Source organism: Dipodomys merriami, unplaced genomic scaffold (genome assembly GCF_024711535.1).
Source record: "Dipodomys merriami isolate MVZ:Mamm:240054 unplaced genomic scaffold, mDipMer1.0.p SCAF_57, whole genome shotgun sequence".
Taxonomy (NCBI): Eukaryota; Metazoa; Chordata; class Mammalia; order Rodentia; family Heteromyidae; genus Dipodomys; species Dipodomys merriami.
In genome coordinates, this window is record NW_027206146.1 from 8,071,948 (window position 1) to 8,092,133 (window position 20,186).

The window sequence follows — 20,186 nt, forward strand, 5'->3', positions numbered from 1 at the left end:
AGAAAATCGGAAGTGGCGCTGTAGCTCAAGTGGTAGAGTGCTAACCTTGAGCTGAAGAGCTGAGGGACAGCGCTCAGGCTCAGAGTTCAAGCCCCACGACCAACAAATATATATATATATATATATATATATATATAAATATAATAAAATATAGACTATTGGAACTTTATTATATTTAACAGGTTGCAGGTCGCCAGTTGTTACCAAGGCCTGCAGCACTCAAATACACATAACACAGCTAGGAAACATACTAAAGTGGAAAGAGATAACAAAAACAATACCAACAAGCCAATTCAGCTCCAATGGAGAGCTGACTTGGGACACTGTGATGACTGGAGATGAGCCAGGAAACAGGACATGGGACACGATCACAGAGACACATGTGGCATGGAGTCCCAGCGGCTAGGCTGGTCTGGGCCTAAGTAGGTTGGTGCAGGGGGCAGATCCTCAGGAAATTCGCAGTCCCAGACACTGGATTGACAGATTCAGTAACCTATCAGCCAAGTGCCTGCCCCTGTCTCCGGGGTCCAGGCACACCCATTACCTGGGAGGCAGGTGATGGGCAGGGGAAGGGTTCCTCCCCCCACCATGAAGACAGGATGCCAGACTATAATCCACCTTGTGGCCAATATGGCGCCAGCCAGATCTGACCTCCTTACTTCAACGTTAGCCCAATGAGCTCCCTTCCCATAGTTTAGCACACACCTTCCCCCCTCCACAGCTTAGCATGTTTCCTTCCTAGGCAACTCCAGGCCCAAGTAGTAAAAGCAGAAAATAATCAGCCAGTCAATAATCCGCCTCCAACACCTTTTACCTTGGGATGGCACTTTTCTGGGGCAGTCACCACCATAGAAGGCAGCAAGAGGCCGGGCGCTGGTGGCTCATGCCTGTAATCCTAGCTACTCAGGAGGCTGAGATCTGAGGATCGCGGTTCAAAGCCAGCCCAGGCAGGAGAGACCGTGAGACTCCTATCTCCAATAAACCACCAGGAAACTGGAAGTAGCACTGTAGCTCAAATGGTAGAGCGCTCGCCTTGAGCTGAAGAGCTGAGGGACAGCGCCCAGGCCCAGAGTTCAGGCCCCACTACCGGACCCCCCCCCAAAAAAAAAAAAAGAAGGCAGCAAGAGCCCCTTAGAGTGACCTTCAGGTCTGGGCAGCTGCAGGGCTCCTTATCTACTACTTGGGCCATAGCCATAAATCCTAGTCCGCCATGATGAAGTCCCTGAGCCACGTGTTCACACCGTGGTCTCCGCCTGCATGCCCCTTCTAGCCCCTCCTAGCCTCAAGAGGTTAAATAAGTCACCTCAGACAATAGGCCATGCTGCTTCTCACTCTTCTCTTGTGGGAAGGGTCCTTGCTGTTCCCTCTACTGGCAATCAACCTTTTTTCTTTGTTCTCTGTACCTGGATGTCTGCATGGTTTTCTGGCAAAGGCTAATTTACTCTAACTGCTCTTCATGCTTTTCCAATGACCTCCTAACACTCACTCAACACTCCCTTTATGAGTGTAAGAAAAGCCACCAGGCTTCTTTTCTGTAACCTTTGATGGAGTAAAACTGTTTCACATCTGTGGAGGAAGATTAACTCTTTGTTTGCTGACTAAAGATTAACTCTCTTGGTCATGTAAGCCTGTTTCACAGTTGTTGAGGAAGAGTTACTCTTCTGTTTGCTGATGAAAGATGAACTCTCTTTGTCTGTATGCTGTATATATGCCTGCAGTGCTTTTTTTTTTAACGTATTTTTTTTATTGTGAAAATACTGTACAGAGGGGTTACAATTACATGGGCAAGATAATGAGTACATTCCTTATCAAGCATTGTTGCCTCCTCCTTTGTTTCCCCTTCCCATCCCTTCGCATCTCCCCCCCCCCCGTCTTCCCCATCTCCCCCCTCCTCCTGTCTCCCCCACCAAAGTTGTAAAGTTCGTTTTTTGACATAATGACTTGTACATCTCATTGTTGCAATGGGTCCTCCTGTATCCTTGTTTTAATGATTTGTTTTTTCCCTTCCCCTCCACATATACCAATATCATATATAGTGAAAGCAGGGGTTATACTATGGGGGAGGGACATACAAAGCAACAAAGAAATAATCTTATAAATATGTTAGACTTTTTCCCAGCTCTTTCCCAGCTCTCTCTCTTTCCCAGCTCTCTTCCCTGGTCTTTCCCAGGTCTTTTGCCAGCTACGTGGAATGCCAACCTTGCCTGGTCCCAGCAGGTCTACAGAATAAACCTACCCCTTACCTTAAAAATATTATTTTTTTTTTTTGGTCCGGTCGTGGGGCTTGAACTCTGGGCCTGGGCGCTGTCCCTCAGCTCTTCAGCTCAAGGCTAGTGCTCTACCACTTGAGCCACAGCGCCACTTCCGGCTTTCTTCTTTTTGCTTATGTGGTGCTGAGGAATTGAACCCAGGGCCTCAGGCATGCAAGGCAAGCACTGTACCACTGAGCCACCTTCCCAGCCCCAAGATCTCTCTTTTTTTTTTGTCAGTCATGGGGCTTGAGCTCTAGGCCTGGGAGCTGTCCCTGAGCAATTCAGTTCAAGGCTCATGCTCTACCACTTGAGCCATAGCGCCACTTCTAGTTTTCTGGTTGTTTTTTTTTATTGTGATTAAGTAATTACATATTTTCCCAAATTTCACAGTATTGTGGGATAGTGATGCTCATTTAAAGTCACAAACTCATTCTAACTTTCCTGGAGCAAATTGTCTATCACGGTCTATAACATATAATGGCGTACACATATACACCATACATGTGATCAGCAGCATGGGGTTATTTAGTAGTGGTTCCACCAGATGAGTGGAAGTTCTTTGTTTCTTAGGTCCTGTTAATTTTGTCGTATCACCTAACATTTTGGATTTAACATCCACTTATCAGGGAGACCATGTACCATTTGTCTCTTTGCTCTTGGCTTACCTCACTCAACATGATTCCTTCTAGCTCCATCCATTTTCCTGCAAATGCCATTATTTTGTCCTTTCTAATGGCGCCTGCAGTGCTTTTAATAAACGTGGTCTCTACCTGCAAGGTGTCGTTCGCTCTCCGCCCACCAGGCACTGAGGCTCTTGCAGCCAGAACGGTGACCTGGAAGAGTTTGATTAGAAGGACACACTGTCCCCATGGAAGGAGGTAAGTGGCAAGGACTTTTCATTATAGGACAGTCTGGAAGTCTTGCTCAGCCCTTTGTGATTTAGTACTCCATGTTCTTGAGAAAAAGGGGGTGAGGTTGTCCAAAGGACAACTTGTGGAGTGTGTTCACACTGTTTGTGAGTATAACCCGTGGTTCCAGAACGAAGCAACTCTGGGTGAGGACACATGGCAAAGAGTTACAGAAAATGTCAGAAGAGCTCATAGATGAGGGGAACGTATCAGCCCCCAGTGTTGGGTGACCTGGGCGCGCCTTCATTCTGTTCTAGAAATAGTGAAACTGGAGAAGGATACTGTCGATCGGGAGCAAGTAGCTCATTCTTTGTATGAATATGAATTGGATGAAGACATTTTGGCAAAAGCAAAATGGCTGCAGAATGATGTTTCTCCTGTGCAGAAAGCACCCAAGTTTAGGACTGTTCCCCAACAAGCTGGGGTGTGGGAGGAGGCTGAAAAGCTCCAGATGCCATCTTCCTCTTCGCCCTCAGCCCCTCGGGCAGAACAGAATTTTCCTCCTTTCCCTGATGAGGATGAATTAGAACATCCTCCCCTTCCTACAGTTTCTGAACCCCTTTCGTATGACGAGAAGGACCATGGTCTAGAACAGAGCACCCCAAGACGGCTCTTGGGGAGAGACCATCAAGGGGGCCTATGTCCCCTGGACGCCCTCATGAACTGCTTCTGTCCTTTCCATTGAATTCTGAACGACCATCCCTTGAATGTGTCAGGTTAATTGGACATGCTGTCTACTTTTAAAGAGGCTTGCGCATCTCGCGGTGCCACTCTGGGTACTGTGTTGGGATTTTTGGCGGGCTGGGCTCGTGGCGCTCTTTGGATCCCTTATGATGATCATCTGGTAGCCAAACTGGTTTTTGTCACAGTCTCAACATCGTCAGTGGCAAATGTGGCTTGCAGATGCCACCCGTGAAGAGGGGTGCACGGGCAGGCTGAGCTGGGGAACCCTCTAGGACTGACTTCTGACACGGTGATGGGGTTCAGGGCCTTTTCCTACTATTCAGCAGCCACTGGTAATTCCCGGGAACTCCTCCTCTCTCATCGGGCGGGCCGCGCTGGACACTTGGGAACAGATCTATTGTGGGTCTGATTGCGCAGTTTCTTATACTAGCGTCCTTCAGGGAGCCACCGAGCCCTATTCAGATTTTATAGGCTATTCAGATTTTATAGGCTGTCTGAAACCTTCCATAAAAAAGCAGGTCCGTGGGCAGTGGCTTCAAGATCTGTTGTTGAAGCAGCTGGCTGTTGATAATGCTAATGAGGATTGCCAGGGAGCTCTGATGCAAATAAAAGAAAGTGGAGGCATCACAGATTATATAAAACAATGCAGAAATATTAGCCCCTATACTCATAAAGCCAGATTAGCAGGCTGGGAAGGTGGCTCAGTGGTAGAGCGCTTGCCTTGCATGCATGAGGCCCTGGGTTCCATTCCTCAGCACCACATAAGCAAAAAGAAAAAGAGCCGGAAGTGGTGCTGTGGCTCAAGTGGTAGAGCGCTAGCCTTGAGCTGAAGAGCTGAGGGACAGCGCCCAGGCCCAGAGTTCAGGCCCCACGACCGGACCCAAAAACAAATTAAAAAAAAAAAAAGTAGAGAGCCAGTATAGCCCTACTATTCAGAACTTCAGAGCTCAGACTAAAGGAAGCGCCGCTATAGACATCCCTGCCCCCTCAGACTTGATTATATATCCATATATGTGCCCATTTAAGTTTCCTCTTGGCTACTGGGGTCCGATTCCTGCTGATACTGTAAGTTTGCTGTTGGGAAGGAGCAGTTTATCCATGAAGGGAATACAGGCATGGTAGGTACAGATTATAAACAGAGAGATAGCCTCTGATGTCCATGCCTATGGGGTGGCCGGTCAAGAAGGAACTTAGCCGGGCACTGGTGGCTCACTCATGTAATCCTAGCTACTCAGGAGGCTGAGATCTGAGGATCGCGGTTCAAAGCCAGCCTGGGCAGGAAAGTCTGTGAGACTCTTATCTCCAATAAACCACTAGAAAACCGGAAGTGGCTCTGTGGCTCAAGTGGCGAGTATTCTCTTTGAGCTGAAGAGCTGAGGGACAGCGCCCTAGCCCAGAGTTCAAGCCCCACGACCGACCCAAAAAAAAAGAAGGGAGAATTTATAGCCCAGTTGCTCTTGCTACCTTAGGTAAAACCACAGACGGAAGCTAAAGAGTGCACAGGAGGTGTCGGCAGTGCACAGGAGTGCACAGGAGGTGGTGTTGTTGCTTTAACTCATTCAGACAAGCCCATGATGGATTGTAAGATTAAAGGTGTTTTCCTGCATGCTAAACTCTGGTGCTGATGTCTCCATTATTTCTTCTGATGCCTGACCCCAAGTGAGTGGTCTGTTGTAGAAGCCACTCCATATCTGAAAGTCTTTATTTATTTATTTTTGTTGTTGTTGGCTGTGGGGCCTGAACTCTGGGCCTGGGTGCTGTCCCTCAGCTCTTCAGCTCAAGGCTAGCGCTCTACCACTTGAGCCACAGCGCCACTTCTAGCTTTTTCTGCTTATGTGGTGCTGAGGATTCAAACCCAGGGCCTCATGCATGCAAGGCAAGCACTCTACCACTGAGCTACCTTCACAGCCTGAAAGTCTTCATTCTAAACAAGCATCTCATATGATGTGCAGTATGGGGTATGTAGAAGAAAGACTACATAAAAATGAATAAGACAGGAGCTGGGAAGGTGGCTCAGTGGTAGAGCGCTTGCCTTGCATGCATGAGGCCCTGGGTTCGATTCCTCAGCACCACATAAGCAAAAAGAAAAAGAGCCAGAAGTGGCACTGTGCCTCAAATGGTAGAGCGCTAGCCTTGAGCTGAAGAGCTGAGGGACAGCGCCCAAGCCCAGAGTTCAGGCCCCATGACCGGACCCCCAAAAAAAAATGAACAAGACATAACAAAACCTATAGATCAGGCAGGGCGCTGGTGGCTCACACTTGTAATCCTAGCTGGGAAGGAAAGACCATGAGACTCTTATCTCCAGTTAACAACCAGAAAACCAGAAATGGTCCTGTGGCTCAAGTGGTAGAGTGTTAGTCTTGAACTGAAAAGCTCAGGGACAGCACCCAAGCCCAGAGTTCAAGCCCCAGGACCGACAAAAAGAACAAACAAACAAAACCTATAGATCTCCAACCCCATATTAGAAGAACTGGGCTGGGTTTTTCCTAGGGCTGCGGAGCCTACTACACCCCCCCCCCCATCCAAATTCAATGGAAATCTGAAGAATCAATTGGGGGGGGGGAGGGGAAGAAGATGCCCTTTCCTCCATGCGGGGCAAAGGCCCTGAGCCCAGTGCCAGGCTCAGGTGGTGTTTTGCTGTATGAACAGCAACAAGTGGTGGAAGTAGAGGAAGTTCTCCTAGAAGGACTCGGTGACCCCACAGAAGGAAGTATATAAGTGGAGTTTATACCAGAAAGTCCACCTCAGCCGTTTGTCAATTGAGTATATTATTCTCTCTCTTTTTTTTTTTTTTTTTTTTTTTTGTCGGTCGTGGGGCTTGAACTCTGGGCCTGGGCGCTGTCCCTCAGCTCTTCAGCTCAAGGCGAGTGCTCTACCACTTGAGCTACAGCGCCACTTCCGGTTTTCTGGTGGTTTATTAGAGATAGGAGTCTCACGGTCTCTCCTGCCCGGGCTGGCTTTGAACCGCGATCCTCAGATCTCAGCCTCCTGAGTAGCTAGGATTACAGGCGTGAGCCACCAGCGCCCAGCTGAGTATATTATTCTCTTAAGAGAAGTGGAGTTGTCCAAGAAACAACTTCTAGAATGTCTCAGTACAGTTTGTAAATACTAAATCCTTGGTTCCCTAATGAAGGAACTTTGGATGAAGAAATATGGCAGGAAGTTAAAAACAGTGTAGGGAGAGCTCACAGGCAGGGAGAGCACATTGACCGTGTTTTGGGTGGCATGGCTCTCACTCCTGCCATCACAGAGGTGATAGAAGAAGAGAAAGAAACTGTTGGTTTGGGGCTGGGAAGGTGGCTCAGTGGTAAAGCGCTTGCCTTGCATGCATGAGGCCCTGGGTTCAATTCCTCAGCACCACATAAGCAAAAAGCCAGAAGTAGCGCTGTGGCTCAAGTGGTAGAGCACTAGCCTTGAACTGAAATGCTGAGGGACAGCGCCCAGGCCCGGAGTTCAGGCCCCACGACCAGGCCCCCCCCAAAAAAACCAAAAAACTGTTGGTTTGAAACAAAGGGTAAAAGGATTACTGCATCATTTTAAGGGGAAAAAAACATAGCTAAAAGGTTTTCTGTTTTCGTGATGGCATGCTACATGTCTCTGTGTTTGTGTCCCGTCTCCTGCCTGCTGAAAAGTTTTTTGTTGCTGGTGAAGTTCTGCTTTTATAACTGACCACGTGGTTCTAACATAATTAGGCAAAATATCACAGCTAAAATTCCAAAAGAATCTTCAACGGCCAATATTAAAATCAAAGCGTGCTCTATGATCTGTGCACAAACATGTCTGTCTGCTGTCTATATGTAAAATGTGTAAAACAGTCACGGTTTTAAAGTTTTTAAGTATTTTGCTTGCTGAAAGATCTTTGTCCATGGGAGCTGTGTTTCAATCCGAGTTGTCTTGAAAAGTCTGAGATCACCTAAATACAAGCATATTAGGCTGCGTCTTCTCCCTGTGGAGATTGCCAGAGAGAAGGCTGTGAATTTGACTCAGATGTTTGGCTGATCCTGGTGGTGTAAAAAAGTTGTAACGTGCTCTTGTCTAAGATTGGGTAAAAGGCAGAGCCAGGCTAGCTCAGTTTCAAGTGACCTTAGCCCTCCTCCAAATGAAGGTACTCAAAAAATTAATTGGTAAGATGCCTGGCAAAATGAACAAGCCCTGGAAAAACTTAGGGCTTAGAAAAAGTATTTTGTTAAAAGGTTTCATCTTAAACTTTTGCCATCTGCAAGAGTAAGATTGGAAAAAGGTCTCTTGCTACTGAAAATTTCAGAAAGTGTACGTACAACTAATTTTCATTCTTGCTCGCTTTAGGATCTGTGTGTGGGTCTGAGTGTGTGGGTGTGAACATATTTAAGATAAAATCTGTCAGCATGCTGTAAATAATTAGGTGAGTCTAAGTTTAAAATTCAAAAAGTTATGAGGATTATATATTGCCAAACATCTTTAAAATTATTGCATTGTTTGATAGGCTTTTTGCGGATTCTTTAAATTGAAAATTAGAAATCTGGTATTCTGAAATCTGGTGTTTTGAAATGCATAAGGTTGGTTATACTGTAATCAAGTTATCTGGCATAGCAAAAAGACATGAGGGATTTGATATTTATTTTCCTTTGTCTAAAATTTGGGGATAACTATTAGAAGTCTAAGTGTGAAGGTTTGCTTACCACTGCTAAAGACTTTACCTGTTCTGTCTGTCTACAGCTGTATGAGTATTTCAGTTAAGAACCAAGAACTAAGGAAAGGAAAAAGTTAGCCAATAAAAGATCTATCTTTGCCAGGCGCTGGTGGCTCAAGCCTGTAATCCTAACTACTCAGGAGGCTGAGATCTGAGGATCGCGGTTCAAAGCCAGCCCGGGCAGGAGAGACCGTGAGACTCCTATCTCCAATAAACCACCAGAAAACCGGAAGTGGCGCTGTAGCTCAAGTGGTAGAGCGCTTGCCTTGAGCTGAAGAGCTGAGGGACAGCGCCCAGGCCCAGAGTTCAAGCCCCACGACCGACACACACACACACAAAAAATCTATCTTTGGCAGCAGGAGAGCAGCTCAGCCAGTCTACACATGGTGGGAAAGGGCAAGCTGGCACAAAGGCAGCTCATCTAACCCTAAAGAGTCAGACAGGAGCTGGGCGCCGGTGGCTCACACCTGTAATCCTAGCCAGCCTGGGCAGAAAAGTCCATGAGACTTTTATCTCTAATAAAGCACTAGAAAACTGGAAGTAGTGCTGTGTCTCAAGCGGTAGAGCGCTCGCCTTGAGCTGAAGAGCACAGGGACAGCACCCAGGCCCAGAGTTCAAGCCCCATGACCAACAACAACAAAAAAAGAGTCAGACAGGAAGAAGCCTATCCCATAGGAGGGGCCGAGTGGCATATCTTTTTTTTTTTTTTTTTTTTTTTTTGGTTGTAGGGCCTGAACTCTGGGCCTGGGTGCTGTCCCTCAGCTCTTCAGCTCAAGGCTAGCACTCTACCACTTGAGCCACAGCACCACTTCTGGCTTTTTGTTTATGAGGTACTGAGGAATCGAACCCAGGGCCTCACGCATACAAGGCAAGCGCTCTACCACTGAGCCACCTTCCCAGCCCTGAGTGGCCTATCTTTGTCCTGTTTCTTCTCCTTGGAGCTGGACACTGGAAACCTGATGATAAAGTGAGTTGTAAGATGATGTGATTGGCATTGCCAAAAGTTTATTTGTGTGACAAATTTGTTTTTTTGTTTTTTTTTTTTGGTCCGGTCATGGTGCCTGAACTCTGGGCCTGGGCGCTGTCCCTCAGCTCTTCAGCTCAAGGCTAGAGCTCTACCACTTGAGCCACAGTGCCACTTCTGGCTTTTTTCTTTTTGCTTATGTGGTGCTGAGGAATCAAACCCAGGGCCTCATGCATGCAAGGCAAGCGCTCTACCACTGAGCCACCTTCCCAGCCCCAAATTTGGTTTTAAAGATTTGTTTTCTAGGGAGTGTGCCTAGTGCCTTAAGATTTTTAAAGGATCATTCAAATACAAACAAAAACTAAAGTATAAAGTATTAAAGCAGGGGTTAGTAGCTGGGCGCCGGTGGCTCACGCCTGTAATCCTAGCTACTCAGGAGGCTGAGATCTGAGGATCACAGTTCAAAGCCAGCCTGGGCAGGAAGGTCCATGAGACTCTTATCTCCAATAAACCACTTGAAAACCGGACGTGGCGCTGTGGCTCAAGCAGTAGAACACTCGCCTTGAGCTGAAGAGCTGAGGGGTAGTGCCCAAGCCCAGAGTTCAAGTCCCATGACCGACAATAAATAAATAAATAGGTAAATAGAAAAATAAAATAAAGCAGGGGTTAGTAAAAGCCTTTAATTTATTTATTAATTTTTGGGTCCAGTCCTGGGACCTGAACTCTGGGCCTGGGCACTGTCCCTCAGCTCTTCAGCTCAAGGCTAGTGCTCCACCACTTGATCCACAGCACTACTTCCGGCTTTTTTCTTTTTTGCTAATGTGGTGCTGAGGAATTGAACCCAGGGCTTCATGCATGCAAGGCAAGTGTTTTACCACTTGAGCCACCTTCCCAGCCCCAGTAAAAGGCTTTTAAAAGTGAAGAATGGATTCCTGGATATAAAATTTGGAAGTAAAACTGTATTAAATGTTTGTTTGAAAGTGGAAAATTAGGGCTAGCAAAATGATTGTTTAATTGCTATTTTAGTTTGCTCTTCTAGTGTTTTTGTAACAGTTTTCAGCAGGCCTACAGTAAAAGACAGGATAGGTTTGTCAAATGTAACTTAATAAGTTCCAGGTAAAACCATGCTTATAAAACTACTTCCAAGTCATGTAGCAGTGGCTCACGCCTATAATCCTAGCTACTCAGGAGGCTGAGATCTAAGGATTGCGGTTCAAAGCTAGTCCAGGCAGGAAAGTCCATGAGACTCTTTTTTTTTTTTTTTTCTGTTGGTTGTGGAGCGTGAAATCTTGGCCTGGGCGCTGTCCCCCAGCTCTTCAGCTGTAGACCAGCGCTCTACCACTTGAGCCTCAGCCCCACTTCCTGCTTTTCTGCTTATGTGGTGCTGAGGAATCGAACCCAGGGCCTCATGCATGCAACGCAAGCACTCTTATCACTGAGCCACCTTCCCAGCACCTCCATGAGACTCTTATCTCCAATAAACTACTAGAAAAAAATGGAAGTGATACTGTGGCTCAATTGGTAGAGCACTCGCCTTGAGCTGAAGAGTGCAAGGACAGTGCCCAAACCCAGAGTTCAAGCCCCACGACCAACCAAAAAAAAAACTACTTCCAATGACCATCTTTGTTGCTTTTTTTTTGGGGGGGGGGGGTTCCGGTCATGGGGCCTGAACTCTAGGTCTGGGTGCTGTCCCTCACCTCTTCAGCTCAAAGCTAGCGCTCTACCACTTGAGCCACAGCGCCACTTCCTGCTTTTTTCTTTTTGTTTATGTGGTGCTGAGGAATCGAACCCAGGGCCTCAGGCATGCAAGGCAAGTGCTCTACCATTGAGCCACCTTCCCAGCCCCACCTTTGTTGCTTTTAATTGGAGTAAAAGTGGCCATTTGTAAAAACTTGTTGATCTGGGAACTGCAGTTAGAAGCCAGCCCAGGCAGACAAAAGTCCCTGTGAGATTGTCATCTCTAATCTGCCAGCAGAGTGCTCAAAAGCAATTCTGCAGAGTACTAGCCTTTAGCTGAAGAACTGAGGGACCCTAAGTTCAAGTCCAGCAACTAACTAAGGGAAATGCCAAGGGTGCACTTACCCCAGCCTGGAGAAAGGCACTCCAGGGATCTTGGCGATAATATGCTTGGCCCTTCTAAAATTGATCAGAGCTGGAGGCCATGGGAAGATAGTTTATAAGCATGCATAATTGGGCAAGAACTTGTCAATCATTTGTGATAATGGGCAGTAAAAGGCTAAGGTTGTAAAATGTGGGAAATAGTTTCCAAACCCGCTCTGTATTTGCTTAAAGCCCTAATTGGCAGTAACTTTTGGGCGAACAACAGCCATGTAAAACTCATCTGTTTCAGGAAAGAAAGTTTGTTCCTTCTGTCTGAGAGTGTAGAGTGTGTTCTTTCCGTTGGAAGGCCTGCATAGGTAATTTAGGTATTGTTACAGTCACAGAGATTAGGTTCCTCAGCCAGCCAGAAAAATGCTTTTGCATAAAACAGTGTAAAGGAAGACTTTGGAAGGAGAATTGAGGAACCATAACAATGGTTTCCATTAGATTAGAAAGGATTTGGAAAGTAAGAAAGAAAGAAAATTAAGACAGACCACAGAATGTTCAAAGTAAGATGCAGAGTAAGGAGAAGATGGTGTGAGTGTGTGTTGAGTTTGAAAATAGAACTTATCCTTGAAAAAGACCTAGTGAGGGCCTGAGGAGACTAGGGCCACATCTGATGTCCATGTCTATGACTAACACCAAGATAGTTGAGACCTCAGACATTGCTCATCTACAGGTCTGTCAGTCTTTTTGCCTGATCTCACCAATCCTTAACTGAAGTTTCTAAATTCATGGTGCTACATACTGAGACGTGTCATTCACCCCTGGCTAGAGAAAAAGATGAAACATTTCAAAGGTTTAAAATGTATAAGGCAGACTGTTAACTCCATTGGTCACCTGCGTGTGGCCAGGCTTGACTGCCTGGATTTTGCCTTTAAAACCCCTAGCTTGTGGGCCATTTTGGGGCTGGCACCAACCACATAAATTCATTTGTTTAAGGAAAGGAGGTTTGTGGACTGTGATGATTCCCCCATAAAGAAAGAATATAAAATGTGAAATTGTTAGGATCAGATCCAAATTAAGCATGTAGGGTATTATTAATTAGACCAAGAAAGGAGGAAATTTAACTGGGACAAACGAGTCCTAGGTATGCAGAGAAACAGGTACAGACCCTGGGAATAGAACAAGACGATGGTCTGATAATTACTGGAACTTGGCCATTTGTATTGATTACGATTTTGGCCAAATAAAGGCTTAGAAGAGAGTTGAGTACCAAGACAGCTGTACTAGACATCTGTGTTCCAAAGGATGGCCTGTCCCACCTCTAGGCCATCTGAGGAGCTAAACAATGCTTTCCCCCATTTGGAGAGGTAATGTTTTCCTAGGACGGCAAGGGAAGACTTGTCCTACCTCCAGGCCTTGGAGCTGGGTACACTGCCCCTTCTCCTGCTTAGGCACCAGGATATCTGCAGGAAATTGTTCAGGCTCAACCATCCTACTTTGCCTTGATGCCATTTGTAATCACTAACTGCTAGTTCTGCTGCTGTAACTTGTTTGCCAATTAGGAAACTGCCACTGACCACCTACAAGTGGGCCCTGCTTATGGATCTTGCCTTTAAATATCCTGAGCTATTGGAATCTTTTGCAAACCAAAGTACTATATAGGCTGTACAGCTGCAGCCCAAGAAAAGGTCCGTACAATTATTAAAAGCTAAAAAGTTAAGCCTAATTTCTAGTTTGGAGTAAAATCTGATTAGTAAAAAGCTGTCATGCTGATAAACTCCCACGCTATGCTTTTATAAAAATCAGTGTAGGGCTGGGAAGGTGGCTCAGTGGTAGAGCACTTGCCTTGCATGCCTGAGGCCCTGGGTTCGATTCCTCAGCACCACATAAGCAAAGCCAGAAGTAGCACTGTGGCTCAAGTGATAGAGCACTAGCCTTGAGCTGAAGAGCTGAGGGACAGAGCCCAGACCAGAGTTCAGGCCCCACGATGGACCAAAAATAAATAAATAAAAGCCAGTGTAGTACCAGGAAAATATTAGGGGAGTTTACTGAAGTCAGGCCCTGGGTAAAACTTCTTTAATCAATCTATGAAGAAATTTACAGACTGCTAATGTCCACTATTGACACACCCATAAAACACTTAAACTTTGGGCTGGGAAAGTGGCTCAGTGGTAAAACGCTTGCCTTGCATGCATGAGGCCCTGGGTTCAATTCCTCAGCACCACATAAGCAAAAAGAAAAAAGCCGGAAGTGGCCGCTGTGGCTCAAGTGGTAGAGTGCTGGCCTTGAGCTGAAGAGCTGAGGGATAGTGCCCAGGCCCAGAGTTCAGGTCCCACGACCGGACCCCCCCCCCAAAAAAAACAAACAAACAAACAAAAAAAAAAACACTTAAACTTCAATTGTTAAAAAAACAAAAAAATAGGGGGAATTCCCAAGGGAATCTTTTTTTTTTTGGGGGTCCGGTCATGGGGCTTGAACTCTGGGCCTGGGCGCTGTCCCTCAGCTCTTCAGCTCAAGGCTAGCGCTCTGCCACTTGAGCCACAGTGCCACTTCCGGCTTTTTTTTTCTTTTTGCTTATGTGGTGCTGAGGAATCGAACCCAGGGCCTCAGGCTTGCAAGGCAAGCACTCTACCACTGAGCCACCTTCCCAGCCCCTCCCAAGGGAATCTTGTCTGAACCTTATTTACTTTACATTAAAAAAAAAAAATCACCTCAAGGTAATCCTTACCCTGGAGCCGAAAAGCATTTTCCCTCTCCAGCACCACCCACTACCATAGTCCCATATGGTTTAAAGAATTTAATCAATGGAAACCAAGACTAATGACCTGTAAGCAGAAAAGGGTATGCTTCTAGCATTCCAGATGGATCCACCAACAACATGGGTTCCTCTTCCACTCTTCGGACCCCCGGAGAGATGAATGCAGTACAACCTAAAGCCGAGGAAGAATTAGCACCCTGCTTTGCAGGCCTAAACTTGAAGACTCAATGGCACCATCGGCCTTATCATAAAACCAGCCAGATACTGCCAATGTGGGGTCAGATTAAAAGGGCTGTCAGACAAATCAGAAGCCATTATGGGCCTACTCCCTGCCTGATAATAAGAGCACCAATCACATGGGGCTATTCAGCATGCTTTCCTTCAATTTTATTGGTCAGAATCATTCTTATACAAATAAGATTGGGCGACCCACTAACCCTGTATGCCAGGGCATTAATTATTAGACTCAGGCTTAGGTTCCTATTCACTGGTTTCAATGTCACAGCCCTAGAGGAAAGATTATATGGTATAATGATAGCATCTCATTTATAGATTGGGGTCCCCATGGGTGTTTCATCACCAATTGTTCTGAAAAGCATGTTGATGATTGGTGTACTAGTAATTCTTCTGTTAGGTGGTGTTCGTACAGTGGAGTGATCAGTCATGTAGAACCCACTGGCTTGCTCACCTGGAATGATGGAGGCCTGGCATCTTCTAGGCCATGTGTAAGTTTCAAGGGATGCCTGGCCCCTGGACAGTAGCATTTATGGAAACTAGCTGCCCCATTTTATGCAACTCAAACTTGGATTGGTCATTTTACTAGAGCCCATGAGGCAAATTATACACTTTTTAGGAATCATTCTTCTACTGTACAGGCTTGTGTTAAAACTCCCCTATGTGGCTGGGCGCTGGTGGCTCACGCCTGTAATCCTAGCTACTCAGGAGGCTGAGATCTGAGGATCGAGGTTCAAAGCCAGCCCGGGCAGGAGAGACCGTGAGACTCCTATCTCCAATAAACCACCAGAAAACCGGAAGTGGCGCTGTAGCTCAAGTGGTAGAGCACTTGCCTTGAGCTGAAGAGCTGAGGGACAGCTCCCAGGCCCAGAGTTCAAGCCCTACGACCGACAAAAAACAAAAAACAACAACAAAAAAAACCTCCCCTATGTGTTGGCTATAGGGACTGTGTCAATTAAAGAAGCCCTACATAGTAGCCTGGATTGTTTTGATTGTCCACTCTTTACATCTTTGAATTGTACTATTCCTTTTAATGTGTCTTTTCAGTCTTTCCTGATATTAAGATCTCGCTTAGGGGTCTGGGTGCCCATTAACCTTACCTGATCTTGGCAGGAGAGCCCAACTATTGGTTTGTTGACAGGAGTCTTCCAGTGACTGCTGAAGAGATCTAAGAAATTCCTGGGCCTGATTACAGCTGCAATCCTTGGACTGATCGCCATCACTGCAACCACTGTGGTTGCTGCATTCCACCGTCCAAATCAAGGACTTTGTAGAGAAGTGGCAACAGGATTCCCATCAGTATGGACGGGTCAGCTAAATATTGAACAGGACATTGAGTCCCGCCTGAACACCTTACAGCACACGGTGCAGCGGATGGGAGACCAGATAATTGATCTGCAGAAACAGCTAACCTTCAAATTTGACTTTGGGACCTACACCAGTTGCAGCAGGAAGTCATTGAGACTTTCTCTGCACAGCTCCCTGGGGTGGAATATGAGGGTCTGGCTGAGGGAATTGCATCTGGACTAAACCAAATTGGACCCCGTACCTGATGGCAGAGTTTTACCCATAGTGTTTCCACAGGATTGATTGTGTTTCGTCTTATGATGTTTGCTTTTGCATTCTTGGCAGGATATTGCTGTCTCTGCTCCAGAATAGCTAAGGTGTGTATTCCCCAAAAGGACCTCATGCTTGCTGTTCTACGCTTTAAAAAAAAAAAGGGTGGGGGGAGATGTCGGAGGCCAAGACCTCATCTGAGTTCCTGTGTGCCATGAGGATGCATGCATTCCTCTGGGGGGGAGAGAAGGGGGGCACCTCTTCCTCCATTCAGGGCAAAGGTCCTGCGCCCCATGCCAGGCTCAGGTGGTATTTTTCAGGCTATGCCATTCCTGCTTCTCCTAGTTAGTTGTGTAGAACTACGCATCAAGATTTCTTTTTGTGTTTTTTAAATAGATCCCCACGTGCACCTTGCTTCCTCTTTTGTTACCCTGAATGACTCTTTTCAGTCATGGGTTAAAAGTTGAGAATCCTCCGTATCTAAGTGTATGATGTTTCAATAAACTTTGTCTATACCCGTATGGTATTGTCACTTTCTGCCTACCAGACACGGAGTTCCCAGGTCTCCCGTGAGAACAGCCACAGATAAAGAGCCTGCTGCATTTTCTGTTCCCTCCCTTAACCTTAAGAACCTCAGTGGAAGGTTTTGCCTCAAGTTGTGACTAATTCCCCCACTAAGTACCTGTTCTTTGTAGAACAGGTAATTGCTCCAACTAGACAAAAGTATCCCTCTGCACATCTTATTCACTATTTGGATGTATCCCAAAGTGATTTTTATTTACAACAGCATCTATAGACCCACAAGGTAATGATAGCGCCTGCCTCTGTGATGTACTTAGGTTGAGGGACCACCAGATACCCCCCCCCAAACAAACTTATATAAAATGGAATCATTTACAGACGTTGAATGATTACCAGAAACTTGTGGGCAATATTAATTGGTTTCACCCTTCCTTGGGAATCCCCAATTATAAACTTGGCAATATGTTTAAAACCCTAGAGGGGGACCCTGCTTTGGATAGCCCCTGACAACTGTCCGCATTAGCGGAGAGTAACCTTCCTTTTTCTTAGTTTTTCTTTTCTTTTCTCTCTCTCTCTCTCTCTCTCTCTCTCTCTCTCTCTCTCTCTCTCTCTCTCTCTCTCTCTCTCTCTCTCTCTCTTTTGTTAGTCGTGGGGCTTGAACTCTGGACCTAGGTGCTGTCCTTCAGCTCTTCAGCTCAAGGCAAGTGCTCTACCACTGGAGTCACAGATCCACTTCCGGCTTTTTGCTTATGTGGTGCTAAGGAATTGAACCCAGGGCCTCAGGCATGCAAGGCAAGCGCTCTACCACTGAGCCACCTTCCCAGTTCAACCTTCCTTTTTTTTTTTTTTTTTTTTTTAAACAGCGATTACAAGAGGCCTTTGCTGTTCACTAGGACCTTCCTTTGCCATTAGTATTGATAATTACTCCCATTTTAATTAATTCCACCAGCGTTTTAACCCAAAATTCCCACCCTTTAGAGCGATTTACATGGTAAAAGTCATAAGGTAGTGTCCTCTTATATAGATCAGATTGCTGCTGTGGTAACTAAGGTTAGCAAGGTTTGAGCCTAGTGTATGGATTTGACCCTGATGGAATTATTTTACTATTAACAAGTCAATGATTTAAGGACACATTTGCATTGTCTTCCGCCTTGTGGTGCACATTAGCAGAATACTATGAAATTATTCATAATGATTACCCCCCAGGAAAGCTATGGGATGTAACATCTTTTTAGCTGGCTCATGGCTGTAATCCTACCTATTCTACAGGCCAAGATCTGAGGATCATGGTTCGAAGCCAGCCCAGGTAGGAAAGTCCATGAGACTGTTATCTCTAATTAATTATCAGAAAACTGGAAGTGGCGCTGTGGCTCAATTGGTAGAGCGCTTTCCTTGAGCTGAAGAGCAGAGGGACAGCTCCCAGGCCCAGAGTTCAAGCCCCAGGACCGACAAAAACAAAAAAATGGATAATGGTCCTGCTTATACAAGCAAAAGTTCTGCTGCAGTCTTCAGGGAATGGCAAATTACACAGATTACTGGCATTCCATATAATACTAGGGCCAGGCCATAATGGCAGCTTAAAATACTTTTGAAATACTAATTGAAGCTTAAAATACTTAAGTTTCAATTATTAGAAAATAAAGGGGGGGACGCAAGGGAAACTCTTGCCTGAACCTTATTTACTCTAAAATTTTTTAATTTACCTCAAGGTGGACCTTACACTAGAGCTGAAAAGCACTTTACCTCTACAGCCCCATAGTAATATTCCCATATGGTTTAAAGAATTTGAGTCAGGCGCCAGTGGTTCACGCCTGTAATTTTAGCTACTCAGGAGGCTGAGATCTGAGGATCAAAGTTCAAAGCCAGCCTGAGCAGGAAAGTCTGTGAGACTCTTATCTCCAATAAACCACTAGAAAACCGGAAGTGGTGCTATGGCTCAAGTGGTACAGCTCTGGCCTTGAGCTGAAGAGCTGAGGGACAGCGCCCAGGCCCAGAGTTCAAGCCTCATGCACGACTGAAAAGAAAAAAATTTTTTTCTTGATCAATGGAAACCAGGACTAATGACTCCTAGTGGGAAAGGGTATGCTTCTATCATTCCAGATGGATCCACCAGCAACATAAGGGTTCCTCTTTGGCTCATCCAACCCAGAAGGATGAGAACAGCACAACCTAAACCTGAGGAAGAAGAATTAGCACACCACTTTGCAGGCCTGAACATGAAGACACAATGATGGGATCATCCTGACCACAGGAAAACTAGAGAGATGCTGGGTCAGATTAAGGCATTGTCAGATAAGGGAGTCGCCATATTGGTCAGTACTAAAAGCCCTAGAACATCCTGCACACCTGTTGTTTTTTTTCTTTTGCTGGTTTTGGGCCTTGAACTCAGGGCCTGGGCACTGTCCCTGAGCTGCTTTTGCTCAAGGCTAACACTCTACCACTTGAGCCACAGCACTACTTCCAGCTTTTTCCTTTTTTTGGGGGGGGTCCAGTCGTGGGGCTTGAACTCTGGGCCTGGGCGCTGTCCCTCAGCTCTTCAGCTCAAGGCTAGCTCGTTACCACTTGAGCCATAGCACCACTTCTGGCTTTTTTATTTTCTGCTTATGTGGTGCTGAGGAATTGAACCCGGGGCCTCATGCATGCAAGGCAAGCGCTCTACCACTGAGCCACCTTCCCAGCCCAACTTCCAGCTTTTTTTTTTTTTTTTTTTTTGGTCGGTCGTGGGGCTTGAACTCTGGGCCTGAGCGCCGTCCCTCAGCTCTTCAGCTCAAGGCGAGCGCTCTACCACTTGAGCCACAGCGCCACTTCCGGTTTTCTGGTGGTTTATTGGAGATAGGAGTCTCACGGTCTTTCCTGCCTGGGCTGGCTTTGAACCGAGATCCTCAGATCTCAGCCTCCTGAGTAGCTAGGATTACAGGTGTGAGCCACCAGCGCCCGGCACTTCCAGCTTTTTCTGTGTATGTGGTACTGAGGAATCGAACCCAGGGCTTCATGCATACAAGGCAAGCACTCTACCACTGAGCCACATTTCCGGCCCCAAACATCTGTTCTTTGGCTATGGTCGCACTGCTTTCCTGTACCTCTGTGGTGATAGTGAACTTGTGTATTGGGCCCAAGTTCCTTACCCACCATTGTTAAGATTAGTGGATTGGCTAGATAGATCCCGGTCTGGTGGTATATACTAATGACAGCGTGTATTTTCCTCCACCGTGGGACCATGCAGGCCCCCCTCATGCAGCTGTGGAAGGAATACACTATAGCATATCCTTAGAACTGTGTTTGGGGGTACCCCTTATTCACTAGTCAGAAGACAGGTATGGGCGAACACTTTGCCTGATCATATGATCATATGGGGCTATTCAATGCGTTTTCCTTGGTCAGAATTTTTTTTTGGGGGGGGGGAGAGGGTCATGGGGCTCGAACTCTGGGCCTGGGCGCTGTCCCTCAGCTCTTCAGCTCAAGGCGATAGTTCTACCACTTGAGCCACAGCTCCAGTTTTGACTTTTTCTACTTATGTGGTGCTGAGGAATCGAACCCAAGGCCTCATGCATGCAAGGCATGGACTCTACCATTGAGCCACCTTCCCAGCCCC

General features: G+C 46.3%; 1 protein-coding gene across 1 annotated transcript in view; it reads left to right on the forward strand.

The window, feature by feature from the left end:
- Window positions 1-16,250, forward strand: part of LOC138812891 (paraneoplastic antigen-like protein 8C) — a 27,141-nt gene extending 10,891 nt beyond the window's left edge. Inside the window, exon 2 of the mRNA XM_070001138.1 lies at window positions 15,657-16,250. The gene's annotated coding sequence lies outside the window, so the exon portion shown is untranslated. The remainder of the gene's footprint in view (window positions 1-15,656) is intronic.
- Window positions 16,251-20,186: the final 3,936 nt, after the last annotated feature.